Genomic DNA, 23,358 nt, shown 5'->3' with positions numbered 1-23,358 from the left:
GACCGAAGGATCTGTTTCCATGCTGTACATCTCTATGACTCTATGACTCTATCAGTAGAAAATCTTGACCTTTCAGATTAATAAAATACATGTATTTGTAACATTTCTCGAAAAGTGGTCAATTTAGTAAATTAATTCAGCAAAATCTGCACGTCCAGCTCTACAAGCAAGTGGGCATGTGAAAGAGCAGGTAACAGATGGGTGAGGGAACAGATTGTCATGTAGGGACGGGGATAATGTGTCAAGGGACATCAAATCTTGGGTTGGAGTGGGTATTGAGTTTTGGGAGTGAGGGACAGGAGCAGTTGCCTGAGCTGGGCAGAGAGGAAGTTGGCAACTTTAAGGTTGTGTGGCGAAACAAGAGCAGTCTGGGGTGGGGACATACTCGGTGTTCAGGGTAAGGATTATTGTGTTTGATGCCCAGGGTAGAGCGGGCCAATATGAATGTTTGTGAACCAATCTAAGAGTTTGATCAAGAGTTACGGGAGATTTCAATCCTCTAACCTTTCATGACTAACAGTTAAGGTAAAACAAAGCCATCTGAAGTGCCCATCAGAAATTTCAGCTTTCCATGAGATTCCCACATGGTCAGTACATTTGGACGTCTGAGAAGTGCATCTTTCTGAGTTCATCCAGACTCTCACTGTCTGCTCACTGGAAGATCTGTGACAATCAGTTTTTGGCCCGTTGTGGCCATTTAACTTTACAGCTTTACTTTTCTATGTCACACTTTGGTGAAAATAAAAAAACTTTATTTTGTGATTCACTATTGCCCCTGAAACTATGATGAGCCAAACGAAAAAAATTTGGAACGACCTCCACCTCAGATGCAGAGCATTTTGTCTGGGTCACAGTTCATGTGCTTTTCTTTTCAGGCATAAATCTTGGAGGATGTGTCTCCAGCAAGCCCTTGCTTTCACCGGCTGGATTTTATTATCAGGACCAGTGGATGTCAAGAAACTGTAATGTTCGACGCTTCAACACTCCTGTAAATATTACAAACTGTCTCCGTGGGAAAAATGTTCACATTTTTGGAGATTCCACTATACGTCAGTGGTTTGAATATTTGACAGAATTTGTACCAGGTGATGTTTATCCATATTTCTCATGGATTTTGAAATAATTTGCTTTACATGTTACATATAATCATCTTTTTTTAATTCTCAGGCATTTATGCTTTCCTCAACATTTGTAGTCAGTCAGCATTTCGACACAGCACACTTTAAACTGCAATGGAGCAGCTTACATTTGTATATCTGCTTTATTGTAATAAATTGTTCTGAAGTAGAACAAAATTACGAGCGTAATAAAGCAAAATTAGATGTCAAGCTCCATCAGCAGATATCAAGATAGATGGTCAAATAAGCCAAGTATGAGGGGCAACTCAAAGGAAGAAAATGAGGTCAAGTGTCAGGGATGCTTACAGATTGAATTCCAGATCATAGATGACTAAAGCCCTGACCATCAATGGTGTAGTGATTAAATCTGGGGCTGCTCTAGCACCCTATAGTGATAGGGGTACAGCCATCTCAGTGCTGGGGTGATAAGAGATAAGTTATGATGAGATGTAAATGACAGTTTTAAAATCAAGGTTTTGCTTGAGCATGGGCCATTGCAGGTTCATCGATGCAATCGGTGAATAGGATTTGCGGCAAATAAAGTCAAAGGCAGAAGGATATTTCATTACTTCAATCTACGAATGGAGTTTGTAGGAATAAATTTGAATGATCTAGTGTCAAGGTCACTATAGCAATAATGAGGGTCTCGAGAGGAGCTGAGCTGAGGCAGGGGCGATGTCAGAAAAGTAGAAGAGATAGGAGCTGGAAGAGGCCATTTGGCCCCTCGACCCTGCCTTGTCATTCAATAGGATCATGCCAAATCTGTCACAGGCCTCATCCCCGCTCTTGTGCCAGCTCCTCATAGCCCTCAACTCCCGAATGTTTCCAAAATCTATCCACCTCCACAGTAAAATCTTTCAGTAGTAACGGACGATAGCTAATTCCAAACATTGCCTACTCTCTGGGAGTAATTTATTTGCACCTTGTCTCACTCTGCCCTCTTATTCTGTAGCAATGTTCCCGAGTTCAAGATTCCCCCATGAATGGACACACCGTCACATCATCTACTTTCTCAAGCCCCACCAGAATCGTGCATGTTTCAATAAGACTGCTCCTCATTCTTCTGAACTCTAATGAATGAACGCCTAACTGGCCGTTCTTGATGTGTCAACCCCTTCCTCACAGGACTCAGTCGAGTGGATGTCTTTTTGACTGTCTCCAATGCCAGTACATCCATTTTTAAAAGCAGGATGCAGAATGATACATACTACTCCAGGCACATCCTCATCAACACTGTATACTGTAAAAAGACGAATTTTAAATTTCAAACCCCCCACAACACAGGTCAAAATTCCATGAGCTTTGTTAATACAGACTGAACCTGCATTATAAGACCTTGTGTTTCATGCACAAGAACATCCAGATACTCCTGAGTTGTACATGTTTAGGTTCTCTCTCTATTGCAAAATATGCCTGCCTTTTGATTCTTGCTATCAAGGTGCATGACATTGCACTTTACTGGATTCTACACAATCTCTCAATCTTCGCTCACTCACTCAACCTGAATTCAGAAAAGACGTTTGTAATATTTTACAGTGTGTCTCATACCAGTGGTTAGGGAAATAATGGAGAATATTTGGAAGGAAAGAATCAATCTACACCTGGAAATGCAAGGTTTGATCAGGGAGAGTTGGTGTGACTTTGTCAGAGGGAGGTCATGCCGAACAACGTTGATTGAAGTTTTCAAGGTGATGATCAGGTTTGTAGTGGAGGGTAATGCAGTTCATGTAGTTTATATGGATTTCAGCAAAGCCTTTGACAAGATCCCACATGGGAGACTTAGAAAGAAGTTAAAAAGCACATTAGATTCAGGTTAACTTGGCCCTTCAGATCAAAAATTATGTTTGGGTAACGTTTGTACAGAAATCCTAACTATTCCTTCATCACCAACACCTATATTCTTGAAGTGGGTTCATGAAAGGGATTCAAGTTACCTTGGCAAGTTGGATCAAAAATTGGACCTAAGTGTGAATCACAACAAATTGAATTGGAGATGCAGCAGGCAAATTAGAAGGCAATTGGAACATTGTCCTTCAGTACTGGAGGGATTCAGTGTAAAAATGGGAGTTTATGCTGGAGCTGTATAGCGTGCTGGTGAGACCACACCTAGAGTAGTGTGTGCTGTTTTGGTCTCCTTATTTGAGAAATGATGTACTTGTATTGGACCGGTCGCAGAGGAGGTTCACATGGTTGATTCCGGAGTTGAGAGGGTTTGATTATGAGGAGAGATGGACCAGAATGGGACTATACCCATTGGAATTTAGAAGAATTAGGGGGGATCTTATAGAAACATTATGAAGGGAATAGATAAGATAGAAGCAGGGGGGGTTGTTTCCACTGGGGGTGAAACTAGAACTAGGGGCATAGCCACAAAATAAAGGGGAGCAGATTTAGGACTGAGTTGTGGAGGAATTTCTTCTCCCAAAGGGTTGTGAATTTGTGGAATTACCTGCCCAGTGAAGCAGCTGAGCCTACCTCGTTGAATGTTTTAAGGCAAAGTGATCGTTTTTTTGAACAATAAAGGAATTAGGGGTTATGTGAACAGGTGGGTAAGTGGAACTGAGTCCACATAAAGATCATAATACCATAAGACATAGGAGCAGAAAGTAGGGCATTCAGCCTATCGAGTCTGCTCCACCATTCAGTCATGGCTGGTAGGTTTCTCTCCTACATTCTCCCATTTTCTCCTGATAACCCTTGATCCCCTTGATACGCAAGAACCGAACGAAGTCAGACATAATCTTATTGCTTGGCAGAGTAGGCTCAAGGGACCAGATGGCCTACTCCGTCTCCAATTCCTAATGGTTTAATGTTCTTACATAACTATCTCATTGCACTGACTCTGACTTCTTGTGCATCACCATGTCCCTTTGCTGCACCAATTGTCTAGTGCATTTGGCCTTGAATTCTGGAAGTTACAATTTCACCCCCTCTGTCTTTCTTCACCCATTTTTACCTTTGCAGTGTCCTTCCCACCTCTTTGATTCAGTATTTGATCATCATCATTATAGCTCAGAACCATCAGCAACCAGCAGCAGCTGACAAACAGCCTCCACATGAAGACACACGGTTATACGTCCCCTCAGTCTGCAGACGACATTCACTGGGCCCAGAGTCGATCTTTCTTCAGGTCATTTCATCCAGATGAATGGAGCACAGTGCCAACACCATTCTTTGACTGTAAATTGGTTGTTGCTTGAAAAGCATACAGCATCTGTTTAATCCCTGAAACCAATGCGGTTTTTCTGTTTTTTCTTTCTTCCCACATTCAACATTAACTCAATGTTATACTGCAGTGGGTATTAGGGAAACAGTGTAGGCATTAAGGAAGGGAAACCTCTTGTTTCATTCTTGTAGCTCAGTCGCAATGACAGTCAATCAGACAGATGACGATTTAAAAACCAAAAAAGAATGTGGGCGCTGCAAATCAGAATGAAAACCAAAAAAATGCCAGAAAAGCTCAGCAGGTCTGGCAGCATCTGTGGAGAGAAATCAGAATTATCATTCCAGGTTGAATGACCCTTCTTCGGGACAATGGGTTCTGAGGAAGGGTCACTTGAAACAAAATGCCAACACAGGTGATAAGTCAAAGTGCCAATTTATTTGCGAGTTGATATTCTGTTTCCAGTGAGATATTGCCCATGCCACCTGTTTGCCCTCACATTCTTTACTTTTCCATTTCCTCCCACTATGCCAACTATAAGAGACTCCTCGATGCTGGCAGTGTGTGACGTGGCACACACCTGGAGTTTAAATGTGTTGTCAGCAACATGAAACGTGAAGGTCCAGGCAGTGGTGAGCATGCCCTCTGCTGGTCAGGACAAGCTAGCTCAAGGGTGGCACCGAGTAAAGTCATGCGGATATAGTGAGGTGAGGAGTGAGGAATTGCATGAGATAACTCGCAGAGTTCAAGGAGAGAATGAAATTACCTGAAGTTTACCTTTGGGAAAATTGAGCACTTAATCTTCAATTTTAAAATAATTTGAGGTACACTGCTTTATTCTGTCATTTATTTCTGGCTTGTTACTACTTCCGAACAATAAGAAAGAGATATTATTGTTGCATTACAAAATTGTTTATTCTGCACATGATTGTACAAAATTGCATTTCGACCTATCAGTCTTATTAATGAATATAACGCAAACAGCTCCTCAAAATGCTCAAGTTAAACTAAGACTTACTGTGCAGGCCCCCTTACAAATGCCCCATTCTAAAGAAGGTTCTGAAAATCTTGTCCCATCCTCCAACAACCTCCTATGTTATGCACCCTCTTGCTTGCTTATCATCAACAGAATCCTCTGCCTTGTGTGTCTCTGAATCTGTTAACTTACACAACTGCTGAGGTTGAATACTTTTTAACCTTTCTCTTTATAGACTTACCTAACTGCTTTCTTATCTAACTGTTGGTTCTCATCCCAATTGCTTAACTGCCCAAGAATTCACCCACCTATTTCCCGAAGTGTTTCCTGGTGCATCGACTGGCTTACTGATCCTAATTATTTAACTTGGCTGCTCACTTTCCTTTTCTGACTTCCCGTTGTTGTATGAAACTGATGGTCCAGAAGTAAAGTAGGAGAAGAGCTGGGAGTATCCCCAAGTTAAAGCACTAATGTTCTGAGTGATTTGTCTACTTTGGTCTGTTCATAATGATCAGTGGAATGATAACTCAGAGTCAAGTTATGTGTAATTCCATCTTCTGTTTTATGTCACACTTTGGTGAAAATAAAAAAACTTTATTTTGTGATTCACTATTGCCCCTGAAACTATGATGAGCCAAACGAAAAAAATTTGGAACGACCTCCACCTCAGATGCAGAGCATTTTGTTTGGGTCACAGTTCATGTGCTTTTCTTTTCAGGCATAAATCTTGGAGGATGTGTCTTCAGCAAGCCTTTGCTTTCACCGGCTGGATTTTATTATCAGGACCAGTGGATGTCAAGAAACTGTAATGTTCAACGCTTCAACATTCCTGCAAACATTACAAACTGTCTCCGTGGGAAAAAAGTTCACAATTTTGGAGATTCCACTATACGTCAGTGGTTTGAATATTTGACAGAATTTGTACCAGGTGATGTTTATCCATATTTCTCATGGATTTTGAAATAATTTGCTTTACATGTTTCATATAATCATCTTTTCTTTAAATCCCAGGCATTTCTGCTTTCCTCAACATTTGTAGTCAGTCAGCATTTTGACACAGCACACTTTAAACTGCAATGGAGCAGCTTACATTTGTATATCTGCCTTATTGTAATAAATTGTTCTGAAGTAGTACAAAATTACGAGCGTAATAAAGCAAAATTAGATGTCAAGCTCCATCAGCAGATATCAAGATAGATGGTCAAATAAGCCAAGTATGAGGGGCAACTCAAAGGAAGAAAATGAGGTCAAGTGTCAGGGATGCTTACAGATTGAATTCCAGATCATACATGACTAAAGCCCTGACCATCAATGGTGAAGTGATTAAATTTGGGGCTGGTCTCGCACCCTAAAATGATAGGAGTACAGCCATCTCAGTGCTGGGGTGATAAGAGGTAAGTTATGACGAGATGTAGATGACAGCTTTAAAGTCAAGTTTTCGCTTGAGCATGGGCCATTGCAGGTTCATAGATGTGATCGGTGAATAGGATTTGCGGCAAATAAAGTCAAAGGCAGAAGGATATTTCATTACTTCAATCTACGAATGGGGTTTGTGAGAATAACTTTGAATGATCTAGTGTCAAGGTCACTATAGCAATAAAGAGGGTCTCGAGAGTAGCTGAGCTGAGGCAGGGGCGATGTCAGAAAAGTAGAAGAGATAGGAGCTGGACAAGGCCATTTGGCCCCTTGACCTTGCCTTGTCATTTAATAGGATCATGGCAAATCTGTCACAGGCCTCATCCCCTCTCTTGTGCCAGCACCTCATAGCCCTCAACTTCCGAATGTTTCCAAAATCGATTCACCTCCACTCTAAAAGCGTTTAGTAGTACTGGATGATAGCTAATTCCAAACATTGCCTTCTCTCTGGGAGAAATTCTTTTGCACCTTTTCTCTCCCTGCACCCTTTTTCTGTAGCAATGTTCCCGAGTTCAAGATTCCCCCATGAATGGACACACCTTCACATCATCTACTTTCTCAAGCCCCACCAGAATCGTGCATGTTTCAATAAGACTGCTCCTCATTCTTCTGAACTCTAATGAATGAACGCCTAACTGGCCGTTCTTGATGTGTCAACCCCTTCCTCACAGGACTCAGTCGAGTGGAGGTCTTTTTGACTGTCTCCAATGCCAGTACATCCATTTTTAAAAGCAGGATGCAGAATGATACATACTACTCCAGGCACATCCTCATCAACACTGTATACTGTAAAAAGAATAATTTTAAATTTCAAACCCCCCACAACACAGGTCAAAATTTCATGAGCTCTCTTAATACAGACTGAACCTGCATTATAAGATCTTGTGTTTCATGCACAAGAACATCCAGATACTCCTGAGTTGTGCATTTTTAGGTTCTCTCTCTATTTAAAAATATGTCTGCCTTTTGATTCTTCCTTTCAAAGTGCATGACATTGCACTTTACTGGATTCAACACAATCTATCAATCTTTGCCCACTCACTAAACCTGAGTTAAGATAGACTTTCAGAATATTTTACAGTGAGTCTCATATCAGTGGTTGGGGAATTAATGGAAAATATTTGGAAGGAAAGAATTAATCTACATTTGGAAGGTTTGATCAGGGAGAATTTGTATGACTTTGTCAGAGGGAGGTCATACCTAACAAAGTTGATTGAAGTTTTCAAGGTGATGATCAGGTGTGTCGAGGAGGGCAATGCAATTGATGTAGATTATATGGATTTCAGCAAAGCCTTTGACAAGATCCCACATGGGAGACTTATAAAGAAGTTAAAAGCAGATTGGATTCAGGTTAACTTGGCCCGTCAGATCAAAAATTATGTTTAGGTAATATTTGTACCTAACTATTCCTTCATCACCAACACGTATATTCTTGAAATGGGTTCATGAAAGGGTGATAATCTTTAATTACTTGCCTGGAATTCATTGAGGACATTAAGAATGCAGTAGACAACAGGAAACCAGTAAAGGTGGTGTATCTAGATTTCCAGGAGGCATTCAACAAGGTGCCGCACAAAAGGCTGCTGCATAATATAAGGGAGCACAGCATTATGGGTAATATATCAGCATGGATAGAGGATTGGTTAATGAACAGAAACCAAAGTGTAGGGATAAAAGGGTGTTTTCTTTTGGTTATCAATCAATAACTAGTGGTGTCCCTCAAGGATCAGTGTGGGGACCGAAATTGTTTACAATTTACATTGAAGATTTGGAGTTGGGAACTACGTGTAGTGTGTCAAAGTTCACAGATGGCACAAAGATGAGTGTCAAAGCAAAGGGTGCAGAAGGCACTGTAAGTCTGTAGAGGGTTCTAGATAGGGAAGTGAGTGGGCAAGGATACAATGATTGTATATGTGAGGTCATCCATTCTGGTAGGAATAATAGCAATATGGACTACTAATTAAATGATGGAAAATTGCAATTTGCTGTTGTGCAATGAGACCTAGGTGTGAATCACACAAAAAAAAATAATTGCAGGTGCAGCAGGCAAATTAGAAGGCAGTTGGACTATTGTCCTTCATTACTGGAGGGATTGAGTTTAAAAATGGGAGTTTATGCTGGAGCTGTATAGTGTGCTGGTGAGACCAAACCTGGAGTAGTGTGTGCTGTTTTGGTCTCCTTATTTGAGAAATGATGTACTTGTATTAGACAGGTCGCAGAGGAGGTTCACATGGTTGATTCCGGAGTTGAGAGGATTTGCTTATGAGGAGAGATGGACTAGAATGGGACTATACCCATTGGAATTTAGAAGAATGAGGGGGGATCTTATATTAACATAGAACATTGTGAAGGGAATAGATAAGATAGAAGCAGGGGGGGTTGTTTCCACTGGGGGTGAAACTTGAGCTAGGAGCATTGCCTCAAAATAAAGGGGAGCAGATTTAGGACTGAGTTGAGGAGGGACTTCTTCACCAAAGGGTTGTGAATTTGTGGAATTACCTGCCCAGTGAAGCAGCTGAGCCTACCTCGTTGAATGTTTTTAAGGCAAAGTGATAGTTTTTTGAACAATGAAGGAATTAGGGGTTATGTCAATGGGTATGTAAGTGGAGTTGAGTCCACAAAAAAATCATAATACCATAAGACATAGGAGCAGAAAATAGGCCATTCAGCCCATCATGTCTGCTCCACCATTCAGTCATGGCTGGTAGGTTTCTCTACTACATTCACCTGCTTTCTCCCGATAACCCTTGATCCCCTTGATACGCAAGAACCGAACAAAGTCGGCTATAATCTTATTGCATGACGGAGTAGGCTCAAGGGGCCAGATGGCCTACTCCGTCTCCAATTCCTTATGGTTTAATGTTCTTACATAACTATCTCATTGCACTGACTGTGACTTCTTGTGCATCACCATTTCCCTTTGCTGCACCAACTGTCTTGAGCATCTCGGCCCTGAATTCTGGAAGTTACAATGTAAACCCCTCTGTTTTTCTTCTCCTTTTTTCACTTTTGCACAGTCCTTCCCACCTCTTTGATTCACCATTTAATCATCACCATTATAGCTCCTTTGTATCTGTTGTTTTGCCATGATTGTGCCTCTGCTTGTCAGATATTTGGATGTTTAGGTCACTATATAAATGCAAATTGTTTTCACATAGTTGACCATTCCACCTTTGATGCTCATTGTCTTGTTTGGGAAGTGTGGAAGTGTAAGTTCTAAGGGGTTATGTAATAATGTAGTTTTAGTTTAATTTAGTTGTTCGCCATGTTTCATTGATGTTAAACCTACATCATGTACCAGCAGCTAATAGAGTAAACACATTGCATGTAATTTACCCAAATGGCCATGTCTCAAACTCTAAGGGCAAAAGACTTCATTCCAGTGAAAGGTCCTCTTTCTGGAGGTCCTTACCACAGTCTAGATGTCCTAACCACATTATCAGCTTCTACCTTTCCTAATCACTTTCAATATTCTGGGGAGTTTAGAGAGATTATCTCTTTAGTCAAAACTCTAGAGAATGCAGAACTAGTTTGTCCAAAATTTTCTTCAGGATGATCTCCCTAAATCATTGAAACAGGAAATCTGATGAACCATTGTTGTACCCCTTCTTTGGCAATGCTATCCTTCATGAGATAAGGAGACAAGAACTGCAGACAGGTGCAATCAAAAAAAGGTCATACGCAAATGAAACAAGATTCACCACACTTGTACTCAAATCCTCCAATGATAAAGGTTAATACGCTGTAAATTTGTTGTATCTGCATGTTAACCTTTAATGACTTAATAACAAGGACACTCAAATCACTTTGGACTAATCTCACCATTTAAGAAATTCTCTATACATTTGTTCTTCCTAGAAAAGTGGATAACCTTATGTTTTTCTGCATTATATTCTGTCTGCCATATTCTTGTCCAATCACAAAGCCTGTCGAAATCCTTTTGGAAGCACCTTACATCATCTTCACAACTCATGTGCCTGTATAGATTTGTATCATCTGCAAATTTGTAAACATTACATTTGTTCCCCAACTTTAAATCCTTGATATAATTTTTGAACTGCTGGGGTCAACTACTGACTCTAGTTAATTCAAGGGTGATCCATTTATTTACTCAAGGGTTCCTGTCTGTCAGCCAATCCTTAATCCATGCCAGTACATTATCTCCCCGATCATGTGCTTTAATCTTGCCAGCCAACCTCCTTTGGGGAAATTTTATCAAAAACTTTCTGAAAATCTAAATTATATGACATTTAGTTTGTAACATCTTCAAAACATTCCAACAAGTTTGTCAAACATGATTTTCTAATTGTAAATCCACGTTGACTATGGCCATATCAGATCATTATGAGCCAAGAGTCCACTTATCACATCCTTTATGATAGATTCTAACATGTTTCCTGTTACAGAAAGAAGGTTACTGGGTCTGTAGTTCCTTTCTCCTTTCTTAAATAGGAGGTTGACTTTTGGAAGTTTCTGATCTGCAAAAATCACTCCATAGAGTCATAGAGCCATGGAGATGTACAGAATGGAAACAAACCCTTCGGTCCAACTTGTACATGCCGACCAGATATCCCAAACTAATCTAGTCCAACTTGCCAGCACCCAGCCCATATCCCTCTAAACCCTTCTTATTCATGTACCCATCCTGATACCTTTTAAATGTTGCAATTGTACCAGGCTCATCAGGCATGGCTGATTTATCTTTACATTTAGATGTTTGTGTATTTGAAGAATGTATATCTGTTGTAAACAATGTATCTTTTCAAATATCAGCTATTGCCTGTCTACTGGCATAGCTTTTGGTGATTTGCCCAATCTACCATAGCCAACTTGCCACTCATACCCTCTTAATTTCCTTTGCTCAAATTTCAAACTCTAGTTTCAGAAAGAACTACGCCACAGTCAGATCTCACAGGGTCCATTATCGCAACATTATTAATTAGATTTTCTCATTGCACACTACTAAATCTAAAGTAGCCAATTTCTAATTGATTGTGTTATGCTAAAGTTCAACTGAGGAGTTGTGGATGGTATTAATTGCACATTTGTCAGTGAACATTCCCACTTTTGACCTTATGATGGAGGGAAGGACATTGATGAAGCAGCTGGAAATGACTTGTCTTGGGATATTTCACTGAAGAACTTGGTCCTTGTAATGCAGTGGGAGTGTCCCTACCTCTTGACCAGGAGACACAGATTCAAGTCCCATCTCCTCTAGATATATGTAATAACATCTCTGAACAGATCATGTAGAAAGTGTTTATCTTGAAGAACTCCTTACAGACATGTCATGGAACTCAGATGCCAGACCACCACCAACTATACCATTTTTCCTTTGTCCCAGATATGATTCTCATGAGTGGAGTGTATGTTTTTTGATTCCCATTGATCCCAGTTTTGCTAGGCTCCTTAATGTCACACTTGATCAAATGTGACCATGATGTAAAGTGCATTTTTACTCTCGCCTTACCCTTAGTTTCATTTTAGATTCATTGTGAATGATGTTTGGAGATTTATGGCATTTACATGCACTTAAATGAAGTCATTTGTGAAAATTTAGGCGATGATGACCAATGGATCAACTATCTTGACAGCCATTTCCTTCAACTCCCTGGGTACAGACCATTCAATTTCAGGCACTTATCAACTTTCAGCCCCATGGACTTTCTTGGATAACCTTCTTCCTGATGCTAATTTCCGTCAACTCTGATTCTCCCTAGTGATTTGGATCTCTAATTTGAGAGATTTCTTGTCTCTTTGTCAAGGAAAACAGACACAAAGTCATAATTTAGCAGCAATTGGATAGGTACATGGATAGGTGCTTAAGCTAGGACAAATGTTCAGCACAACATCGTGGGCTGAAGGACCTGTTCTGTGCTGTATTGTTCTATGTTCTATGTTCTATGTTCTATCTATGATTGAAAATGAATTTGACTTCCTGAAATGCTGCCGAGAACAGTCCTGGACATCGTTGGGAGCCCAGGCACCATCTCCAAATGACTGGCTTCCTGCCCTTTCTCTCTCACCCCACACTTTCCCTAGAGTTCTACACAGAGGTGTACCCCAAACTCCCCTTCCCAAGATAATCTCTCCAACATTGTCCTGTACAGGGCAAAGGTGGAACTTGTCAAAAAGCTGCAGTAAAAAATGTGTGTGTGTGTGTGTGTGCTATTTTGAGACTCACCTCATAAAGGCAGCAGCAGTCTTACTGTTGGTATCCAGTCCGATTGCCCTGGTGGTGGGGGCAGGGGGAGGGGGGAGTGGCGTGCGGGGGCTCACTGCCGGTGTGCTGCAGCCTCATCTTCTGAACAGGGAGCAGACTTGTCAAGTGCTCACTGTGTCAATCCCATTGCACTAATGGGGGCGAGGCTGGGAGGCTTCAGCAATGCTGCAGGTCCTTTCCACACAAGTGTGTGTCTGCTCAGAAATAAACCCAGAGAGAGGAAGCACGGTAGGCAGAGAGAGGAAAAAGGAAACTTCAAAAAATACTGAACCCCAGAGGAGAGGCATTGAATCAATCAACCAAATAATCAATTATCCGAATGAAATACTGCCCGCCCATCTCATTCGATTAACCAAGGTTCCTCTGTATTACTACTTCTGACCACTTTATAAGCCTTTCCTTTTAATCTTATCCAAGCTTTCACTTCCTTTGACAGCCATCATTGATTGAGCATTCTTGAGTTTTTGCACCTCGAAGGAATGTGTAGTTGCTGTAAGCCATGAAGTGGCTCTTTGAAGTTCATTCATTGATTATAGAATCATAGAACCATAGAATCCCTACAGTGTGGAAACAGGCCTTTCAGCCCAACAAGTCCACACCGACCCTCTGAAGAGCAAACCACCCAGACCCATTCCCCTACCCAATTACTCTGCATTTTACCAGACTAATGCACCTAACCCACACATCCCTGATTACTATGAGCAATTTAGCATGGCCAACTCACTTAACCTGCACATCTTCGGTTTGTTGGAGGAAACTGGAGCACCTGGAGGAAGCCCACACAAACACTGGGAGAATGTGCAAAAAAAAATGCAGGACTCAATTAAAATATTTACTTGAGTGAGAGAAAGAAGAATTTTATTACTTGGACCAGGAATAAATAAAGATGTAACATCTAATATTCAGATTATATATACAGTCATGGCCTTTCATTTATTTCCCATGCTAGCTCAGCCAATCTGTTCCTCATGCTTTCATCATTTCCTGTTCTTAACACTCCTGCTTCAGAATGATGCACCTCACTTTCAACATGATGTAAAAATACATCATATTATGGTCACTCATTCATTAGTGTCCTTTTACAGTGAGATTATTAACTATCCACTTTTCATTGGAAAAGTCAATTGTGGAGCATAGAGGCAGTGTGCTGAAATACAAAAGGGAAACAAAAAGGTTCAGTTGCCATAGTCCTCCCATCCAGAGGGCTGCTCTCTCATTATCGAGATAACTGGTGGTGGTTTAACCGAGGATCACCACACCTCAGGCGAGGGAAGAGGTTGAGAAGGTGAGTCCTTCATGGTAACCTCTGTTACGAAAGCAATGAGGATCGAACCCTGATGATAATTAAACTGAAACACAAGTCCCAATCTATTATGGCGGGAGTAGAGGTTCCCTTCTAATAATTAAATCCAAAACATCCAGAGAAGCTTGCCTCACCCCTTGTAATCTGTTAAAAGTGTGGTTAACTGAAAGGCATCCCTGATACTTTATCAGTAACAAGTAACAATTTATTTATTTAATTATAACAATGAATAAATTAACAGAATTACTAACAAACTGAACAACTCCTCCCTAACTACGAACTATTCCCTGATTGAACTAACTTCCACTGGCATGTTGTTCCAATAGACTCGTCTACTGAGGTAGTATGGGCTGAGGTTAGAAACAGGAGAGGAGAGATCACACGCTGGGAGTTTTATATAGGCCTCTGCAGAGTTCCAGGGCTGTGGAGGAGAGGATTGGCAAAATGATTCTGGGTAAGAGTGAAAAGAATAGGGTGATCATGATGGGGGACTTTAACTTCCCCAACATTGACTGGAAATGCTATAACTCTAGTACGTCAGATGGATCAGTTTTTGCCCAATGTGTGCAGGAGGGCTTCCTGACACAGTATGTCGAAGGGCCAACAATAAGGGAAGCCAGACTGGATCTGGTGCTTGGTAATGAACCAGGCCAGGTGTTTGATTTAGTTGTAGGTGAGCACTTTGGAGACAGTGACTATAATTTGGTTACATTTAGTTTAGCAATGGAAAGGAGTAGGTATATGCCACAGGGCAAAAGTTATTGATGGGGCAAGGGCAATTATAATGCGATTAGGCAACACTTAGGAGGCATAAAATGCAGGGGATGCGGAACATGGAAATGTGGAGCTGGTTTAAGGAATAGATATTGCATGTCCTTGATAGGTATGTCCCTGACGGGCAGGGAGGAAATGATTAAGGGAACCGTGGCTTACTGAAGAAATTGCATCTCTTGTTAAGCGGAAGTAGGAGGCTTATGTGACGATGAGACGAGATGGTTCAGATGAGGCGATGGAGAGTTCCAGATTAGCTCGGAAGGATTTAATGAGAGGGTTAAGAAGAGCAAAGAGAGGACATGAGCAGTCTTTAGCAGGTAGAATAAAGGAGAACCCTAAAGCTTTCTATCAGTATGTGAAGAATAAAAGGATGACTAGGGTAGGAATAGGGTTCTGGATTAGTGGTGCTGGAAGAGCACAGCAGTTCAGGCAGCATCCGAGGAGCTGTCAAACACAAAAGTGGGAAGTTTTGTTGTGTGTGTAGGCCCTGTGGAGACCAGAGAGATGCTTAACAAATATTTCTTATCGGTTTTCACTCAGGAAAAGGAGAATATTGTAGAGGAGAAGAATGAGATATGAGATATTAGACTATAAAGGATTGAGATTAGTAAGGAAGTTGTGTTATCAATTCGAGAAGGAGTGAAAGTAGACAAATCCCCTGGACCGGCTGGATGGGATTTATCTGAGGATTCTCTGGCAAGCTAGGGGGGAGGTATTGGAGCCTTTGCCTTTGATCTTTGAATTGTCATTGTCTACAGGTTTAGTACCAGAGGACTGGAGGATTGCAAATGTTGTGCCCTTGTTCAAGAAGGGCAGTAGAGATGACCCAGGTAATTATAGACCAGTGAGCCTTATGGCTGTTGTAGGAAAAGGTTTGGAAAGGATTACAAGAGATAGAATTTATAATCATCTAGCAAGCCACAATTTGGTCGCATATAGTCAACGTGGTTTTGTCAAGGGCAGATCATGTCTCACAAACCTCATTGAGTTTTTTGGTAAGGTGACCAAGCGTGTAGATGAGGGTAGGGCAGTTGACGTGGTATACATGGACTTCAGTAAAGCCTTTGAAAAGGCTCTACATAGATTGGAAACCGACTTTCTGTAAGAAGGCAGAGAATGGTGGTTGATGGAGAATATTCAACCTGGAGTCTGGTTACTAGTGGTGTGCCACAAGGATCTGTTTTGCGACAACTGCTGTTTGTCATTTTATCAATGACTTAGACGCAGGCATAGGTGGATGGGTTAGTAGGTTTGCAGATAACTCTAACATTGGTGGAGTAGTGGACAGTGTGGAAGAATATTGCAGGCTGCAGAGAGACTTGGATAAACTGTAGAATTGGACTGAGAGATGGCAAATGGAGTTCAATACAGCTAAATGTGAGGTGATTCACTTTGGGAAGAATAACGGGAAGGCAGAATACTAGGTCAATGGAATGATTCTTGATAGTGTGGATGTGCAGAGGGATCTTGGAATCCATGTACATAGATCCCTGAAAGTTGCCACCCAGGTTGATAGTGCTGTTCAGAAGGCATACAGTGTGTTAGGTTTTATTGGTAGATGGATTGAGTTATGGAGCCGTAATGTCATGCTGCAACTATACAAAACACTAGTGCGTGAATATTGTATACAGTTCTGGTTGCCATATTTCGGGAAGGATGTGGAAGCATTGGAAAAGGTGCAGAGGAGATTTACCAGGATGTTGTTTGATCTGGAGGGAAGGTCCTATGAGGAAAGGCAGAGAGGCTTGGGTCTGTTCGCAGAAGAAGGCTAAGAGGGGATTTGATAGAGACATACAAGAGGATTAGATAGGGTAAACAGTGAAAGTCTTTTTCCTAAGATGATGACACTAGCTTGTAGGAGGGTACATAACTTCAAATTGAGGGGTGATAGATTAAGACAGATGTCAGAGGCAGGTTCTTTACTCAGAGAGTGGTAAGGGCGTGGAATACCCCGCCTACTAATGTCGTTAACTCAGCCACATTAGGGAGATTTAAACTATCCTTAGATAAGTACATGGATGATGATGGCATATTGTCAGGGATGGGCTGAGATTAGTTCACAGATTGGTGCAACATCGAAGGCCGAAGGGCCTCTTCTGTGCTGTATTGTTCTATGTTCTAAATAATCGTCTTAGTTCTATATGTACAAATGGTAAGGTCCTAGGGAGTGTTGTTGAACAAAGAGACCTTGGAGTGCAGGTTCATTGTTCCTTGAAAGTAGAGTTGCAGGTAGATAGGATAGTGAAGAAGGCAATTGGTATGCTTTCCTTTATTGGTGAGAGTATTGAGTACAGGGGTTGGGAGGTCATGTTGTGGCTGTACAGGTCATTGGTTAGGCCTCTGTTGGAATATTGCGTGCAATTCTGGTCTCCTTCCCATTGAGAGCATGTTGTGAAACTTGAAAGGGTTCAGTAAAGATTTACAAGGATTTTGCCAGGGATGGAGGATCTGAGCTATAGAGAGAAGCTGAACAGACTGGGGCTGTTTTCCCTGGAGCGTCGGAGGCTGAGGGGTGACCTTACAGAGGTTTACAAAATTATGAGGGGCATGGATAGGGTAAATAGACAAAGTCTTTTCCCTGGGGTGGGTGAGTCCAGAACTAGAGGGCATAGGTTTAGGGTGAGAGGGGAAAGATATAAAAGAGACCTGCGGGGCAACCTTTTCACACAGAGGGTGGTTGTGCATGGAATGGACTGCCTGAAGGAGTGGTGAAGGCTGGTACAATTGCAGCATTTAAAAGGCATCTCTCTTCCTATGAATAGGAAGGGTTTAGAGGGATATGGGCCAAATACTGGCAGGTGGGACTAGATTTATTTAGGATATCTAGTCGACATTGATGAGTTGGACCGATGGGTCTGTTTCCATACTGTACATCTCTGTAACTCTATGACTCTAAGTAATAAGAAAACAATAAATTAAAACTTCGTCTCTCAAAGTTCATACAGAATGTGTCTTCCAGGATACTCTGCCTTCTCCACTATCTCTCCAGTCTTGCTTCAGCTGATCTCAAATCACAAACGCCTTTTTTCCACTGTTCCTGCTGTCAGTGATGTTTTGTCTGTAATTTCTTTTGTCTGGAATATTAGCTGAAGGGGCCATGGTACTTTTGATTGATAGATGGTGCTTTCTCTGAGGGGTGAAAGTTGGTGTCTTCAGATGGCAGTTGGCACTCTCCAATGTTCCAAACGCCCTCATCTTTTATACCCTCGATGACTTTTTTTTACACTTGAATTGGTTTGAGGTCATCAAAGTAATCACATTTAAATATAATTGAATACAGTAATCTGGGGCCTGGTTTAAATTAACTGGCTAATATTGAAGCCGGTTGCCTTAACATCAAAATGAGCCTAAGGTTCGCAATCATACAACCAATTGATACACATTTCAAATTCCAAACTGTCAGTAATCTACAGCTGCTCACGGACACATTTTTTCAGTGTAAAATTCTAAGCTTACAAAAACACTTTACCTCTTAAAGGGACCATACACTCTATCCTCCCATCATTTTTACTGAGCAAATTCTAGCTTCCAGCATTTCACTTTGCTAGTACTCTACACATCTTAATAACGCCACAGCCAATACAGAAATTGAACCCATCCCGTTAGCATTACGCCTTGCAAACCAACTATTAAGTCAATTGAGCAAAGTGACCCCTAAATAAAAAGAGGACCATACTTATGTCAGGGTTCCGGTCGATATATAGGCATGGGAGACAATAGCCCATTAGGTGGGTCGAAGTATAAGCGTGGCAGACAATAGACTATTGGAAGGCAAAGGGTGCAGCAGGAGAGGTTGGACTGTCAAGTCACCACCAACCCAGCTTTGATGACAGGACAGTGTATCATGATGTTTGACATCGCTAACCTGTAGACAGTTGTGTTCCCCTGCAAACTCGTGCGATAGAAAATTGTGTAATGGAAGACCATCATCAAAAGTCACACTGTAAAAGATCACCAAAAGAAAATCGCTATATCGTTCAGTAGAAAGTTTACGATATCCAAACAGTATCCACAATTTGTCAATCATGTTTTGACAATTTGTGTTGGTGAAATGCACAGTGTACCAAACTGACCTATAGTTGTCTATGTGTTTTTTTTGGTGACAGAGGGAGCAGCCTTTACTTGTGATCAGTGTGAGCCCTTCAAGGGGCAATTTCATTAATCAAGCAGTTACACAGTACAGGCTAAAGACAATCATTGTAATCTTGTAATTCGACATGTGAACCACATGCAGTGACCAACCTCATTCAATACAAATTTTGGTGACAAACAACCATGAGCATATCATTGATCACTGCAGCTCAATTATCGTCACCTCTGTGAACCAGAGGTAATCATAGAGGTAATCTTTAATGTAGGCGAAAGTGAGGACATCAGATGCTGGAGATTAGAGTCAAGATTAGAGTGGTGCTGGAAAAGCACAATGGGTCAGGCAGCATCCAAGGAGCAGGAAAATCGACATTTTGGGCAGGAGCCCTTCATCAGGAAATATTTAATGTGTCATTGGTGGCCATTACTCACAGAGATAATCCAAAGTCTCATTGGCTGCACAAGGGATACATAAAGCTGTTTCCATCTCACATTGAACTCTGCATATTTGACAACATGCTCTTCTTGAGTGATGTGGGTATTAGAGGAAACAAAGTTTCTGACCACACTTACAACCTTCTGCTATATTTGTGTGATGTGCCATCCACCGCAAACATCAGACTATTGTCCCTATGTCAATGATTTGTGTAGATGCATTCCATGAACCTCCTTGTCAGAGATCAATATATTTCCAATTTATTGAGCACTGTGATAAAATATCATTTTTCTGTGAAGCAAATGCTGACTGCTCATATTGCTGAGGAGTTGAAATGTTTCTTACATTCTTCACAGAGGTTCATTGGAACCATTCGCAATGGGTCTAGGCACAGCAGTTGTTCTTGTCATGATGACTATGGCTGTGACACAGTAAAGGTGCAGAGTTATTGTGAAGGACCAAATATGCAGCAAGCCCAGAACCATCAGCAACCAGCAGCAGCTGCCAAACAGCCTCCACATGAAGACATATGTCTCCTTAGGCTGCAGAGGACATTCACTGGGCCCAAAGTCAGTCTTCCTGAAGGTGATTTCATCCAGATGAATGGAACACAATGCCACCACCAGATGAGGATGTCCCAGACACCCTCACAAGACTGTCAACTACTGGAGTAGGGCTTGTAACCTTAAGTGGGGGGTGGCCATCCGATCCCCAATGGGCAATGACAGTTCCATTAAACTCTTGTGCATTTGGCTGATTCCAAAGATCCACTGGGGACCTATGTTGGATCTTTCCATCCTTACCCCACAAACGTGTCAATGTGGTTACCAATGTGACTTGTGCAGGATTACATCACTTCATCTTGTTTCCCAAGATGCTACAGCCCGGCTGTTGGGTTTGCAAACATAACTGGCTTGCCCCAGATGCAAAATGCCATAGACTGTACAGATATGATGATGAAAGCATCATATCATAATGTGCTTGACTTCAACAACCGAAAACGTTGGTCAGTGCATAAGTCTGGGATCTTAGAGATCTGTGCTAAGTATGCTGCTATAACCTTGATAACTTGTAAGTTCTTGCTTCCTTTCAAGGGATGGAAGACTTTTAAGGTAAGCTACTGAGAGACAAGGAGGGAGGACATCTCCGCAACACACACATGAAGCAACCCCATTGCCCTGCAGCTGAACACTTAAACTCCTCCTCCTCCACTGCCAAACCCTTACCACCCAACGCCTGGAGGAGGAACGCCTTATCTTCTGCCTTGGGACCCTCCAACCACACGGGATCAACGTGGATTTCACCAGTTTCCTCATTTTCCTTGCCCAACCTTATCCCAGATCCAACCTTCCAACTCAGCACTGCCCTCTTGACCTGTCCTGCCTGTCTATCTTCTTTCCACCTATATGCTCCACCCCCTTCTCCGACCTATCATCTTTACCCCCAAATTCATCTACCTATCGGATTCTCAACCACCTTACCCCAGCCCCACCAAACTGCCATTTATCTCTTCAGCCCCCTTGGGCCACCCCCTCAATCCTGATGAATAACTTATGCTCAAAGGTCTGGCAGCATCTGTGGAGAGAAATCAGAGTTAACATTTCAGGTCAAGTGACCCTTCCTCAGGACTGCAGGTTCAAAGTGCCAATATATTTGCAAATTGATTTTCTGTTTCCAGTGCGATATTGCCTGTGCCACCTCCGTGCCCTCATAAGCTTTATTTTTCCATTTCCTCCCACTATGCCAACTCTAAGGAACTCCTTGAGGCTGGCAGTGTGTGACATGATGCTGGGGTGGCCCGGTGGCTCAATGTTTAGCACTGCTGCCTCACAGCACCAGCGTTCCTGGTTTGATTCCAGCCTCAGGTGACTGTCTGTGTGGAGTTTACACATTCTCCCCGTATCTGCGTGGGTTTCCTCTGGGTGCTCCGGTTTCCTCCACAGTCCAAAGACGTGCAGGTCAGGTGAATTGGTCACACTAAATTGCCCATAGTGTGAGGTGCATTAGTCAGAGGGAAATGGATCTGGGTGGGTTACTCTTCGGAGGGTCGGCGTGGACTTGTTGGGCCAAAGGGCCTGTTTCTACACTGTAGGGAATCTATTCTAATCTAATCTTAAATGTGTTGTCAGCAACAGGAAACCTGAAGGTCCATGCAGTGGTGAGCATGCCCTCTGCTGGTCAGTACACGCTTAGCTCAAGGGTGGCACCAGAGTAAACTTATGCATATATAGTGAGGTGAAAAGTGAGAAATTGCATGAGATAACTCATGGAGAGAAACCCTCCATGAAACTCCCTGAAGTTGACCTTTGCTGACTTTTGGGAAAATTGAGCACTTAGTCTTCATTTGTAACATAATTTGAGGTACACTGCTTTATTCTGTCATTTATTTCTGGCTTGTTACAACTTCAGAACAATAAAAAAGAGACATTATTGTTGCATTACAAAATTGTTTATTCTGCACATGATGGTACAAATTGCATTTCGACCTATCAGTCTTTTTAATGAATATAACGCAAACAGCTCCTCAAAATGCTGAAGTTAAACTAAGACTTACTGTGCGGGCCCACTTACAAATGCCCCATTCTAAAGAAGGTTCTGAAAATCTTGTCCCATCCACCAACACCCTCCCATGTTATGCACCCTCTTGCTTGCTTATCATCAACAGAATCCTCTGCCTTGTGTGTCTCTGAATCTGTTTACGTACACAACTGCTGAGGTTGAATACTTTTTAACCTTGCTCTTTATATACTGACCTGACTGCTTTCTTCTCTAACTGTTGGTTCTCATCTCAATTGCTTAACTGCCCAAGAATTCACCCACCTACTTCCCTGAGTGTTTCCTGGTGCATCGACTGGCTTACTGATCCTAATTATTTAACTTGGCTGCTCACTTGTCTTTTCTGACTTCCCATTGTTGCATGAAACTGACGGTCCCGCGGTAAAGTCGGATAAGAGCTGAGAGCATCCCCACGTTAAAGGACTAACATTCTTACTGATTTGTCTACTTTGCTCTGTTCATAATGATCAATGGAATGATAAGTTATGTGTAATTCCATCTTCTGTTTTAGGTCTGAGGAAGTTTGATCTTGGCAATTCAAGGAAGACGGGGCCACATCTCACTTTAGATATAGACAACAAGATCAAGGTGAAATACTATGCTCATGGCACACCAATTTGAATCCTCCCCATTTCAAATCAGGACCTGCCATTCATCGCAAATAAACTGGATGAGATTAAAGGTGGAAAGAACACTGTTATAGCCTTCACCATTTGGTGTCATTTCAACACTTTCCCAGTTGAACCATACATCCGCAGGCTCCAGAATATCCGCAGGTCAATTCTACGATTGCTGGAAAGGAGCCCAGATACACTGGTTATAATAAAGACTGCCAATGTCCAGGCCCTTCCAGGGGAGGTCAGTCTCTTCAACAGTGACTGGTATTCCTATCAACTTGACTTAGTGATGAGAAAGATGTTTGAGGGCATCAACGTGGCGTTTGTGGATGCCTGGGAGATGACAATAGCACATTACCTGCCTCATGAATTACATCCCAAAAGAATCATTATAAAGAATGAAGTAGATGTATTTCTTTCATATGTGTATCCTTGAAGAAAGGGTTAAGCACAGTTTTTTTTAGATTGAAAATGGTAATTATGAGATTTATGTTTTATGACAAAATGAGGAGATTATAAATCTGAACTCCAAGAATTCTGGAGGCATGTTTTAAATGATTGTATTGTAGTATTTTAAATATAGATCTCCCAGCAGCTATTATTTTTAAAGATTTGATTCTCTGCCATTTTTGGGGATGCTTTGTGAGCATGGAGCATGGATGAGTATTATGTTCATTTGAGTCTTCA

At 41.7% G+C, this 23,358-nt stretch overlaps 1 pseudogene; it reads left to right on the top strand.

Moving 5' to 3' along the window:
• LOC140485854 (NXPE family member 3-like) overlaps nt 1-23,107 on the top strand; it is a 50,189-nt pseudogene extending 27,082 nt beyond the window's left edge.
• Nucleotides 23,108-23,358: the final 251 nt, after the last annotated feature.

The sequence above is a fragment of the Chiloscyllium punctatum genome, chromosome 15 (genome assembly GCF_047496795.1).
Source record: "Chiloscyllium punctatum isolate Juve2018m chromosome 15, sChiPun1.3, whole genome shotgun sequence".
NCBI classification, from domain to species: domain Eukaryota; kingdom Metazoa; phylum Chordata; class Chondrichthyes; order Orectolobiformes; family Hemiscylliidae; genus Chiloscyllium; species Chiloscyllium punctatum.
The sequence above is the reverse complement of the archived record's forward strand: the minus strand, read 5'-3'. Positions and strand labels throughout refer to the sequence as shown.